Genomic DNA, 14,611 nt, shown 5'->3' with positions numbered 1-14,611 from the left:
GCCTGCTCCGAGGAGATCTCTGTCTAACATATAAAGCTATGTTAAACCAGAGCTGTTGGACATGCTACACTTAAAGAAATCCCAATCCCTCCGAGCTACACGCTCTAGGAACCTAAACCTTGTCACTACAATAAACAGGACATGCTGCAGGGATAGATTCCTGTTCCAGAAATTTCCTATACTCTGAAACAAGCTACCCATCTATGTCAAGCAAAGTTCCTCATTAGAACTCTTCGAGAAAAATCTTGATGAGTGGATGGGAAATAGGAAATAAACCCCAGGGATCACTTCTGTGGCTCTGCTCGACAGAACACAGGAAATTAAATTTCCTGGGTAGCATAAGCCAGGGAACCTTATTGGCTAGGCTTACTTAGGCCCTTGGGCCAATAGCCTAGTACCTACCTATGAACCTATGAAATGTGGTACTTGTTTAGTCTCTGACCAAAGGATGCAATGAAAGATTCATGCATTAATTATGTAAACATTTAAAATATCCCATTTAAAAACTGTATAAAGCTAATCCATACTGCAGTTCTCCGTCATTTAATGTATCCCCTATTTCTGGGGTCCCCCAGGACACTGCTCTGAACCCTAATCTCTTCTTCATTTACAAAAGTGACACCCTCTCTTCCTTGCTTGCACTGGACTGACCCTTAATGCACATTATCTGCCTGACATGCATAGTATCCCTGATACTGCTACAACTCATAAAAAATTAAATAATGACAGACAGTATTTCACCTGATTTCATTACTCTGATCTCCAAAGTGAATACTACAGAAATCAAATGCACTTTTCTCTGATAAGACTAACAAACTCTTTTCCAGTCCAGAATGTTTGACTGATCTGTTTTACAACTTGATTATACAGTTGAATAACAACAAATTCCTGGCTGTATACCTGGACTCTAATCATGCCACTGCTACAAAAATAATAATCCATCAAATCCATGTACGCATGTGAAGAAATTGATAGTGACAACAGTTTACTGAATTTATCTATATGTTCTATTCATTAATTTAATGGTGCTGATAAGGTTTCATTGAAGTGTGAGGATACCATTTATTTTTTGAAATCCCAAAGTAATTCTTTACCACCTAAGAACAATACTACCATTAATGTGCTTGAAGCAGTTTGAAGAAAGTATATAAAATGTGAATTCTTTAAACATATAAAACAGAAGGGAATTATAATAAGGGAGCCCTAACATTATCACAGAATAAGACAAGACATCTACTGATTTGTAAAGTCGGTAAAGGAATCGTACAGTAATTTTGAATGGAAGTGATTATCTAAGCATGAGTTACACTGTTTTGAGCAATTAAGATGAATATGAACAATTACCAATCCCCTTCAAAATTTCATTAATGAACTATTGCAATTATTCAAAAAAGGGGTTGCCTTGAGATGTCTGTCAACCATGTGAACTTGTTGCATATTCGAAACCCCCAGCATACGTATTTTTATACTATTCCAAAAGTTCACAGGAACAGGCATAAATCCCTAAGATAGCTTATTGTCTCAGGGTAGAAGTGTTTTAGCAGAATGCTGGGGTATTTTTGGGTAGCAAATGTTTTGTTTATGCTGTGAAGTCCCTCCTCTGGGCCAGTAATCAAGGGAGCCTCACTCCCCACCACCGACACCGGTGAGGGACGTTCACTAGGAATAAAAATGGATGCACACCGTATTTCGAGATGCAGCTCTCTGCACCAAGCACAGTTTCCCTTAAGAGCACACAGTGAATGCACACTGCAGTCCTGGGGATGCACTCACTCTCTTTCCAGACCCCAAATAAGAATCTACACTGACCACTAAGGAGCTTTGTGTCTCTATTCCAAGTAGATAACACACACACTTTGAGATCTGATTTCCACACACACACACACACACACACACACACATACACACACACACACACACACACCTGGGAAAGATTGGCACAGATTACCAGCTCAACCTCTTCTGACCAGGCTATAAGGTAGTTCCATTGCCACCAGCCAGTTACTCTAAGGCCCTTAAAAGGGTATCTAATTACAATGAGTGAAATTAATATTAATACCAATGGTAATGATGACTGAACAGCAAGAATTTCAGGAGCGTGAAGCCACAGCGTCATTAAATAAATAGAAGTACTCCTGAATGTTAAATATTTCCTAAAAAGACCCGCCATAATGAAATGTTTAAATATATTTCATAACAAATAATAAAAGAACATGAAAATACTGAATATCTATTTACAATACATACCAAAGTTCCAATCACAGGAAATATTAAAAATGACACAAATGGAAAGAATCCCACAGATACATAAAAATAAGAAGTTATGTTAATAAAGTAGATAAGATTGTTAGAGATCTTCGGTCGCCTTCTTTCTTATCTGATGGGTAGAGAGACAGTAACTAGAAATAAGCTTTTAGCTTGCTAAACTCGAGTCACTTTTATTGCAGCAAATTTTCAAAATATTCAAATTGGATTTCAAGACACAGAGTACCCTCATCTCGTTGGATGACAAAATTTTGAGCATCCTTGTAAAAAAAAAAAAAGGAAGAAAGAAACTATTAGGCAAAGTGAAAACCAGGTTTGAATGATGTTCTAGCCAATAATTTCTCAATGTTTTTTCCGTATGGAACTCTGGGGGGGGAAAAACCGTCGAGAAGAATGAAGTGCAGAGACAGCATTTAAATTTGACATATCCACTGGTAATAAACTTTTCTAAGAGCTGTTTTAGTAGAAAAGAAAACAGCTTGATTAAGTGGGACCTAATGGACATAAATATTCCTGGGTGGACCCCGACACAGACTCTTGAGGACAGGAGAGCCAAAGCTTTATCTGTCCCTGAAGGCAAGAAGGCCTTAAAATCTCTGCTAAGGTGTGATAACCCAGACCTGAATAGGGAAAATACCGAGATGATTTTAAGTTAGCTTTAGCAGCTGTAGAAGGAAGAAGAGCTCCAGCTTAGAGGGGCTCCTGGAAGTGACCTCAGAAAGTTACTGAATAGAGATAAATTAGGATAGAAAGATAAGGAAGCCTGGCTAGGAAGGAGACTTCAAAACCAGGATCAAAGAAACTGGAAGGAATAGAGCCAGGAAAGCTGTGAGTTGGTGAATCAGAAAGTGTTCTGACTGGGTCAGATGCCACAGACGCAAAAAGTAAGATCTGGTAGAACTTTGTGAGTACTTCTGAATCCCTGGAGGGAAAAATACAGGAGATCCTCAAATCCTGGAGAACTGGTTTTGAACCTGGATGTTTGAGGAAAGGAGAAAGGTGACAAAAAAAGAAGTCTGGGGTGAACTTGTAGAGGCCAGACTGGGGGAAGATGTGAACAGAAGAAGAGACACCAGAAGTCTGGATGTGGGCACCACTGGGAAGAGGCAAAAAGAGGAAAGATGATTCAGGTCATTCAACTCAAAATCTTCATATAGACTTGGGGAGGTGGAGAGGTGAGGGAGGAGAGGCACTGAGCTCAATCTGTCCGATTGGAGGCTTTCCCAGTCGCGTTTCCTTTCAAGAAAAACCTGCAGAAACCTATCTCGCCCAATATTATGATCTACGACCCAGAGCATGCAAGGTTAGAATAGCACTCAATCTGCCTGTTGATATACCTTTTCCCAGAATATAAAATCTCTGCTAAGAAGTCCAGAACTGCAGAACAGCTCGTTGGGAAGAATCGCTTCTTGGGTTGGCCCTCCGTGAGGGCCTCTTCTTATTGCCAGGTGGTATCGAGAGAGATTGGTTCGAGTGGAAGAAACTATGACCTCTACAAGGTGGTTAGAGATCAAAGGCGCCGCTAGCCGTGATCACCTCTATCGCAGACATGCTGTGAGTGTCTGCCAGAATAGACTCTACAAGATTCGGTTGGTGAAATCAGAAGATTCATTGCTGGGTCAGATCCCATTGAAGCATGTGGCGTGGAGGCCTGCAAACCAAACTATCCATTGTGTGAACAGCAATCTGATGAGAAGCACTCTCAAAAAAGGTAGCACCTTGAGATAAGTAAATCAGAGATGGGTGAGGAAGGCATCTTTAAGTCCCTGAGAAAGTGAATGATTGTGCTTGAAGCTTTTGATCCTGGTGCCGGCAGAATTGAAGCTCAGCCAGAAGTAAATTTGTAAGGGTGAGGTAGATCCGAACAGTAACATGGGCAAACCCCAGATGAGAAATATCTCTAAAGCTATAGATTAAGGATGAGACCACTTTCGTGGTTTAACCCAACTAAGTACAAAAACAGTCTGTGTTTTCCCTTATTGAATAAGCTTGAGCTGTGATCGATAGCCCATGAGCATCTCGTATTAAGGTACCTGACATGCACAAGGGTGAGACTTGGTTCCGCCCTGGTTGTTGATGCCATAACTGATGTCTGAGCGGTCTGTGTGGATGGAAAGAGATAATGCCTGGCAATGGTTGATTTTGGATGACACCTGGTGAGCAGTGGTGGAGCCAATTAGTTGGTGAACTGCTACCCCGTGAGTGACCATCTCAATTGCCCAAACCTCCCCCACTGGATCAGGAAGCATCCATGACCTGTAAGAAGGGGCAAGTGAGAAAATTGAGTGACCAGTCATCTCCCCAGCGTAATCCAGAGACTTGTTGAATCTTCTGAAGAATGCAATGGTCTGAAGTCTGTGAAATTCAACTGGACCAACAAAAAGAATTGAAAGCACATAGGGCTCTGAGAAAAAATTGTCTTGCATTGTGGGAAACACTTTTCAGCAAGTTTGAGGGACTTCTAACTCTGAAACTTTCTAACATAATATGGTTCTTCTTCTGAAAGATTTTTGCTTCTAAATCGACCAAGAAGAAAATTTACGCCCTACCATATGGGATAACTTCCCCATCTGCATAATTTATAGGATACCCCAAACTATACGTGGGGGTACAGAAGACCCACCTGACCTCCAGGACTTTAATACCTGGTAAAATTTCTGAAAGGAATCGGCATTGTGCCCTGTCAGAAAATCACCTCTGTCTCTAGTGGTACATAACCCTTGGTACATACATGCTCCCAAACACCTGCCTTTTTGTGAGGGACATGCAAAAACTGTAGAAGCGATCGGTGAATTCCCTGACAGCAGAAAAACCACAACCACTTGGGCCCCTGTTTCTGTTTTTCGCCCAGGATCTGCTCTAAAAAATAAACTTCTACTCACAGAATACTCTCACAAACTTGGCTCAAATCTACAATTGAATTCCCCTCTCTTTGAGGGCCGTCCAAAAAACCAAAAAGGCCAGGGAACCAAACTTGAGGATGCTCTATTATAAGTGCAAAAGTCACACCTTGTAATTTTGAAAACTGCCCTAGAGCCCACACTTAAACAAGCGGCCTACTTGCAAGAATCAGCAGCATATGAAATTAGCCATGCTGGAATAACTACTTGAAGACCTAAGCCAATCCTGAAGCAACTGGCTGCATCAGCCCTGAGGCCCTAAAGCTACCAAGCCTCCAAGAGAACACCCTGCACAATGGGAAATGGAGCATGGAAAACCTAGCATTGAAATGGGTCCCTTTGAGTCCAGTAACCCTTAGGAGCTGAGGGCTTCGGAATAGCATTACCGTTCTATCCTCCGGCCCGCTTAGATATTAATAACTCACTGTATCTCAATTAACACAGGTTTTACTTTTTCTGTCGGCCAAGTACGTCTTTTGGTCCATCTTACCACCTACATTAAAGGCAGACAGTGATAACTGTTGACAAAGATAAAATTTCCCTGGCTGTGAAACCCTTTGCACCCCTCAAAGGGATACATAATCTACCATCCACACATAACATCCATACTTGTTAAAAACCACGAGTAAATAAGCCTGGGCCTACAGGCTCTGGCTCTGCGCCTTCAAACGCATGAGGAGCCAGTTTTAAAATTTCCCCGGGACTGGGAGGCCTAGGAAACAACTGTTCTCTATAAAACAGATCTCATCTCGGGCCAAAACTCTCCCCTCCTCTTATCTTTCCCAAGCAAATCTCCCCACACAGGAGGAATCTAGAGACCCACCGAAGGATCTCCATGGCTCTCATCACTCCAGATAGATCAAACTAAGAGAATCCAGTCTTCACACATAACACCTTAAACCACACTCCTGGGGACACCCTGGTCGGACAGTCCACAGGAGGAATAAAAAACCTAAAAGGAGAGGAGCTCTGTCACAAAAACTAGAGACTGATACCCTAGGCCAAAAGTATTACGAAGACCTAGAGATAAGGCCACAATCCCACACCCTCTAGACATAACAGAGGCAGAAGCGGAGGATTTACCGAGCAATCCCAGGCAGTCCCAGAGGTCTCGAAGAGCCTCCCTCACCATCCCTCAGAAAGAACGAGCGAACCAGAGGACAAGGGAAAAATCTGCCCTAACACCCCTCGGAGGGGAAATGGAGGACCCCCTGCGGGTCCCCCTAAGGACGGGCTCCAAGAGGAGATAAGATTAAGACCAGAAAAAGCAAGACTCACCTCAGAAGGCCTCTGAAAGTTACCGCCCAAATATTCAAGCAACAAATCCAACACAAAGAACAAACAGGGAGGAATACAACAGAGGGTGTGGACTTCACTCACCGTCACAGTAGGCTCTCTACTCCAAAGACGGGCATTCCCCTGTAAAAGTGTGGTGAACCTGACACTCTCTAAGAGTGACCACTCAAACTGTTGGATGAAACTCCTGACCATGAAGATGGCTCGGCCATGAAGGAGACTCCACCGAGAAAACCGCCGCCCCATGGTCAGAGGGAGAAGAGAGACCTCTTAATCTTCCCACGGGGCTCCGGCATCCCATCCGAACCCATGCCACCCGACACCCTTTCCGTATCCACCTCGGTGCCACCAGAAACACGATGTAAAACCAATAGCGATCTGTCCAAGCAAAACTCGACCGGCCCCCAAGCAATGCCTGTCCTCGTGCATACCGGCCAGCTCGAGGAGCCGACACGACAACAACCGACATCCCATCGGGCGACGCATATGAATCGCCGCATGGTGGGGTGCCGCTCAGGAAAAACACAACCTGAGCGAGAAACCTGCAGGGATAGCATAAACAGCGAAGAGCGCCAGAACACCAGAAACAACATTGGAAACCGATCCTCAATGCCTTGGCGGTCCTGGATGGAGCGCTCCTTAGCCAAGAGCCCTGGGGTAATTATCGCACCCTGTCCAGCCACCTGGGCAAGCTGCTTTCAAGCAGAACTCTCATGCGTAAAACATTCAAAATGTACAGGCAGGACTGCTATGAAGGACCAACGCATTACAAAGAGTCAGTGACACCGCAGCAGGCATTTAGGCAAAGAGACACTTGCGAGTCATCTTCTGTAAAGCCCGCTTACCTTTCACATGCAACACAACAACCAAAATACACACAACATAAAAACACCACCACCAGTCAAAGAATTAAATTAAATATACCAAAAACACACACACACACACACACCCCCCAACATAAGTTTGACTAAAAAAAATGACTAAGAGACAAAATTTTCTGTCAGAGAAAATCCAGAAAATCTTTAAAAAAAATTAAATTAGGCTTTTTTATAAACAAGGGGCTAAAATATCAAAAAAAATATCAAAGTAGCAAAGACTTATCACAAGGAGGACCTCATGAGCGCATCAATGACTCTGGTGCCGCCTTGCATCATGGGATATGGGGCTGCCTCGAGCTGGTAAAAGTGACTCCGAGCTTAAGCTTAGCCGGAGTGGGTGAGGAGGGCCGGCTCCGAACCCATCAAGCAAGAATGAAGGCGAGATTGACAACTTAACATCAATGCTTAACTAATCTCACTATATTTTCCTGACTGATCTAAAGAATTAATGTTTCCTACTTACTTAATAGAGCAAGGCAAGGTGATGTGGGTGAGTGGTCTTGTTGTCAGGTTTCACAAATAGACTGCCCTCAGACTTATGTCTCATCTAGTATTAAAGCATCTTTTCAGTTCTGTATTACATAATGACATCACATCTGGTCACCTAACTCTATGGTTCCCACACTACCCCCTTTACTAGAAGATGAACCAGGAGCTTGTACATATGTGTCACAACACACACACACACACACACACACACACACACACACACACACACACACACACACACACAAACTATAGAATCATTTCAATACTTCCACCCTTCCAGGGTAGCAATTAGATCACCACTAAGGATAATACAGCAGGATTCCTGGTCCTTGTTTTCACAAGTGTTGCATCTCTGGCTGCATTCAGACCTGTGAGATACAATCTTTATGGCTCAATACCAAGTAATTTAATTTCAAACTATTTTACCTAAGGTAAGCTGGGCTGAGCTTAAGCCCTTCCCTTCGCTTCCAGCATCCTCTGTTAACATATATACATTTCAGCAGTTTAGCAAAATACAGCCTGACATACATGTATATTTCTTTTCTCTCCAGCATGACCCTCTATTGATACATTTTTAACACAAGCAGCTTTACAAATACATTAAGACAAGCATCTATACAAATCAGTTTGATATACAAATGACATAAAATTCTTTACAAAACTCCAGCTAGCTATGCTGGCTTATGTAACACATGCACTGCCGTACTCTCACTGGCATAGCTTGCACTAACTCACATCATTACATATGAAACTAACTATTACGTACAATTACTTCACATTTCCTTCCAATTCAATAGGTCAGGAGTATGCAGATGTACAGACCCAATATTTGCCCTAGCAGCTTTCTATAATGTCCTAACTGGCATCTAAAATAAATTTCTTATCATCACAAAACATTTAATCCGAGTCTTCCCACCCCCTTGAATTACATCTATTATATGGATTATTTTACACATACTGAAATAATGCATGGAAAGAGTGGAAAATGGATCCTCTTAAAACATCAAAACTGCAGCATTACAAAACTCTTTAAAACAAGACACAACAATTATAACAATATCAAAATTAAGTTTTGCAGACACTTCGAGACACACCATTTAAGAAATCCAACAAATCTGGCATTTTATTTAATCCATTATCTGTGGACTTTTTGGCAAAGGGGTACACTTATGCACCCATGCAACATTTAGACTTGGTTAAGTCAATTATTGAAAGTAAGTCCTTTACTAGGAAATTGAATTTTCACTTGTTGTTTGGTAACCTTACAGACGCACCAGGTAACAACACTTCGCGTCCTTAGTACATTTAACTCACCATTACACCCGGTATTACAAGTTTTTGAACAACTATGCGAACTTGACATCAGGCAGGTTGTCAAAGGTAGTTTTAAATTTAATCATTCTTTGAATATAGTTAGTGAGGAACGCGAATACCTACAGTACATCCAATCCCAGGATATTCGTATTTGTAAACCCGACAAAGGTGGAGGCTTGGTGGCGTTTGTTAATTTTGATTATATTGAATGTATGACTAGATTGCTTTCTAGTAATGCTTACCAACTGAGTTCTCGTTCAGAGGTTAACAAGGCTTACAGCCTAATTAAGACCTGCGTCAACAACATGCTCATTGAGGGCAGAATAGAACAGGATATGTTTAATTACCTATGAGACCCTTAGTTGATAGCCAGGGCTCTCCCACTTACTCTTGCCCTAAGGTCGTTGACGCTATTCTGCAAAAGCATTTAGTCTTCGAGGACCAAATCTGTAAAGATTCATGGTCCTTTCTGGCTAAAATCAATAGTTTACAGTACAATGAGAATTACAACTTTCTCACTATTGACATCAAAGACCTGTACACTTGTATCTCTCATGACATCAGTATTGAATGGGTAGGCCGGCCTCATGTTGAATAAACATGGTGCTTCAAGTTCTGAGACTTCACTTGTGATTGAACTACTTGACTTAGTATTAACAAATAATTTTTTCATGTTCAACAATGAACTTTACCTTCAGAAAGTAGGCATAGCAATGGGTTCTCCTTGTGGGGTTAGTGTAGCTAACTTGGTCATGGCTTACTGGGAATCGGAGTTTGTATTCAAGAACAACAATGTCCAGAAAGTTCTTATGTATTACACTAGATACCTGGACGATATTTTCATCTTGTTAAAAGGAGGCCATGAGGCCAGTTGCTATGTGTTGGAATTATTTAATAAATCTACAGAAGTTTTGGAATTTACATCTACTTTCGACACAGAGGCCATTGCGTATTTGGATATTTGGTTGAGTAAGAATAGAACATGGAGTTGTTATACTGATAAAATACATAGGAAAAGTACATATTCTAATTCTTTCCTCCATTTTTCTAGTTGTCATCCGTTTCATCAGAAACGTTCGGTCATCAAGGGTCAACTAGTTAGGGCTTCTCGTATAATTAGCCAGGAGGTTGACTTTGTAGAGGAATGTAAGTTCCTGAAAAGTCCATTTTTACATCGTGGCTACCCAGAAACCCTACTGGACTCCTTGATAGAGGAGGTTAGTTTAAAAAGTTTAAATCAATTTTATAAACCCATTCTGCCTACGAGGTCTTCGGCCCTCGTCAACACTAGTGCTTCCGGCATGTTAGCAACAGTGGATGTCCATGAGTTAATAAGTCAAAGCAACCAAACCTTTCATCTCAGCTTCATAACTACTTTTAGTACACAGTCATCTTTGCACTAAAATCTTGCAGAAAAATTGGGAACATTTTAGGACTAATCAATTGTTATTCAATAAACTAGGAAGTTCACCTAAAGTTAATTTTAGACATGGTAGGAATTTGAAGAATTTATTAGAAAAACAGTACCACAGAGTCTCTAGATTAGTTGGCATGAATAAATGTGAGAATTGTAATTTTTGTAAATTTGTGGAGGTGGCCAATTCATTTGTCATCAATGGTGCGCAGTTTAAACTTAAGTTTAGGTTTATCTGCAATTCGAAACTAGTGGTCTATTGTACATGTTGTCCTGCCTTTTATATAGACAAGATGGAGCGAAGACTCCGTGACAGAATGTATGAACACCTTTATGCCATAGGTCATAATAAGACTGATAATGCCTTGGCCAAACACATCCAATTAAATGTTGACCATAAATTTAAATTCATGGCCACAGACCATGTGTTGCAAGATATTCGAGGTGGTCCTACACCCCTTAAACTTGAAGAGCTTGAGCTTTTTTGGCAAATTATACTTAATGCATATAATCTACCAGGTCTCAACGAGACTTGTCCTATTAGTAGCATCTTAAAATTGAGAAGTTTGCAAAGATAATGTTTCACAATAGTTAAATATTTTAAGTTTGACTTAGTTTTTAAATTGCTTCTAGGGTATAAAGTTAATTTTCATTCATACTTTTTATTTTTTAGGTATTAGTTAATATATGTATGTTATCTGGTTATGTACATGTAACATAATTATTTTATTTTTATTTAATGTAAAAGTCTGTATTGTCACTTTGTAGTATCCTTTACAGTTTTTAGTTTTGTGTACCACTAAGTGTATTATGTTAGGTGATAACAATTGATTAGACTGTCCCACGTTTTTTGATTGAGCTTTTAAAATGGTTGATGCATTTTCAGCTGTTTCACTTCTGATGAAGTTTGCACACTCAGCAAACGAAAAGTGCTTCAAGTGGTTTTAATAAATCGTCGGTGTATATTCTACTGCTGCTGTGACTGTTTTTTTGGTTTTTAAAAAAAGATGTTCCCAGAACCCAAATATACCCCAAAACTAGCTCCAGAAATGCTTCAGGAAATACACACTAATTTCACTTTTTTTTCAGTCAATCCCATACTTCTTTTGATATTTCCACCTCACCCTTATCTCCTACCACACACATCCCTGGACTACTCCCCTACATTTCAAGGTGTTGTGCCACAAAATTTGAGAAGCTCCTTTTGCCCATCAGTTATAACTGCAACCCTAACTTTCACTACCAGCATCCAAAATTCCAATCTTCAGGGGCTCAGTCTTCTACAGACCACTAACTCATATTTTCAATCTCTCCCTTATAAAGAGATCCAGTACATCCTTGGTTTAAGCATGTTCTTATTATCATCTTATCAAAAATACTCAATCCCACTTTCAGCTGGAGACTTCAGGTCAGTATCTAATTTATGTCCCATTGAAAATTTTCTGGAAAAACTCATTTGCAAGCAATAGTTAGAATATATTCAAAGATATGATATCCTCACAGACAGACAACACAGCTTCAAGACAAAATATAGCATCCAACCTGCCACTCTCTCACCAACTTCACAAATTTACTTAAACATAGATAAAGGTGTGTGCTTACTGGTGTTATCTGCCTAGGTCTGAAATGAGCTTTTGAAACTGGAATCACAACCTATACTTGCTTAAGCTAGCAGAATATGGCCTTGCATCTGAGGTCACCACATGGTTCCAATTTTCTGGGTAATAGGTTCTTTGCTCTCTCAAGTCATGACCTCCCAACAAGTAGAAGTTCTCTGAACAAAGGCATAAAAGCAAGGTTTAGTAATAGCCTACACTGTTCTTTTCTCTGTAAACTAATAGCATACCATGGGTTATTCACGGATGATATAGTATTTACAGCTGCTCATAAAATACCACAGCAATTTATTAAACTACAATATGATTTTCCCCTTACATGAAAGTGGCTTAATGACAACAAGCTGTCAATCAACACAAAAAGAAGTGTCATGATTTTTTGGTACTCCTTAAAAGGTCTTCAAACCTTCTTCTTCAGCCACAGATCAATTGGGCACTCATTTCCCCTTTTCCTTTAAAAAAAATATCAGTAACTAGTTGAAAAGTTGGGACTCACAATCATGAACCCAAAGGACTGAAAATCTGTATTTACATATACAAAGTCTGTGATTGCAGTTTCTTGGCATATTCAATTTTTTTGGCATTGATTTCTATAAGTTTTGGAGGTGATGGATGCTTGCCCAATGCAAGGGGGGCTTGTCTCCCTGCAAAAAAAAAAAGTTTAAATGAGAACAGCAATGTTCAAGAATTGCTATTCTGCATTTCATCCTATAAATTTAATAATTTATGTACCATTGAAGCATAGTGGGCTATTCCTAAGAATGCTGTTATACCTAGATTGAATATTCTTTACCTATTATTACACCAATATCTAGGCATAACACCATTTATTTCAACCACAGAAAACAAAATGTTCAGGATCTTCCATTTATCAAGTGCTAAAAAAAATCACTGCACAACAATAAAAAGTCCATCTCCCAATATGTATCAGAGCTACCTATTTGCTTAACACTTTCATATTTAAGCTTCTTAAAGAAATTTACCGCTTCCCCTAAACTAACAGACTCAGTTCAAGACACACCCTGTTCACTACAGTTATACTCTTCTTGCAAACTAAATAGACTCTAGATCTCTCTGACAACAATGGAATAAGCATTACATAAGCAGGACCCTGCATCCTGGAACAAGTTATCCAGTTAAATCTCTGCTTTGGATAATCCTTTGCAGTTCAAAAGAAGCCTGAAGATATAGCTAGCCAAAGAATGTCTTTCTGTCTACTTCAGCGATGCAGGTCAAATTCCTTAAGTTATTATACAAGCCTCTCACATCGCATCTTCTATTACATTAGCAAAATGAATTGTGCCATAGTGCTCGTCTCCAACAAATGTGTAAATCATTGTTATATTTCTCCTAATTTAGCCATTTCACTTCAATCTTTTTTCCTTCTCTTCACTTTCCTTGAAGCTTCTTCATCCTTCATCTTCTATTTATTATGCTACCTCTTAACTTGCCTTAACCCATATTCTGGACAATGTAATATTCAAAATGTGTGTACACATTAGGTCAGTCTAATATTTGTTGCTTTTTGCCATTTGAATTTAGTTAACATACATGTTATATGGTTTGTGTGTAATTTTAAAAACTAGTATATGCATGTCATACTCTATCAAATCTTTTTTTTCTCTTTTCTAAGTTAAATGTATTACCTTAAATGCTGTAGAGCTGTTTTAAAACTATTTGCTTTTTTGGACTATTAGCATTCTGTATCACTGTTTTTGTCCAGTCTGCCTTATGGTCCAGGTAGTTGCTGAAAAGGGTCCTGTACCAGTCCACATCATGTGGCTATCAGACAAGACAGATAATTAAAACATTACATGCAATGTGAATTTGCTGTGTGGGACAGAAATGACAGATTATCAACTAGTGTTTCTCATAATGATTTTAGAGAAATCACGGAGCAGACTTAGGCAAGTGAAAAATCCCCATACACTAGCCGATAATGACAGACTGAGTGTTAGCTCTATTGATGGTCAAAAAGTAGAGCAGGTAGATCAGGATAAGTTGCATTGCACCAGTGACTATACAACTTTTCTCCATACAATTTGAATATTCTAAAGACTAGGACATTTTGCACACGAGATTGTTGTTAAAAATAAATTTTCCTCTCCAGACCCATGTTCTCATGCAGCACAGCACTGATGTTTAGTTACTGCCAACTTAGGAATTGAACTTTTAAGGTAGTATACGTCTCATGTCCTTGGCAGTGCAAGCTGTGAATATAACTACAAATGGTTGGTATTAAAGGGCTCCTTCCTATACAGATCTAAAATAGTGGTCAATGGAAATAGTTGTGCATGTATGCCCCACCAATGGTATGCAGGTCCAACCCCAAGAATTACAAAAAAGCATATTCAGGAACAAATGCAAGATGTAAGAAAAACTATCATTTGAGTAGTGTGGCTAATCATATATACAGTTTTCTCACAGTAAGGTTTTAAC

Source organism: Protopterus annectens, chromosome 14.part0, assembly GCF_019279795.1.
Source record: "Protopterus annectens isolate FY-2018-M chromosome 14.part0, PAN1.0, whole genome shotgun sequence".
Lineage (NCBI taxonomy): Eukaryota > Metazoa > Chordata > Ceratodontiformes > Protopteridae > Protopterus > Protopterus annectens.
This window is presented reverse-complemented; position numbering follows the sequence as displayed.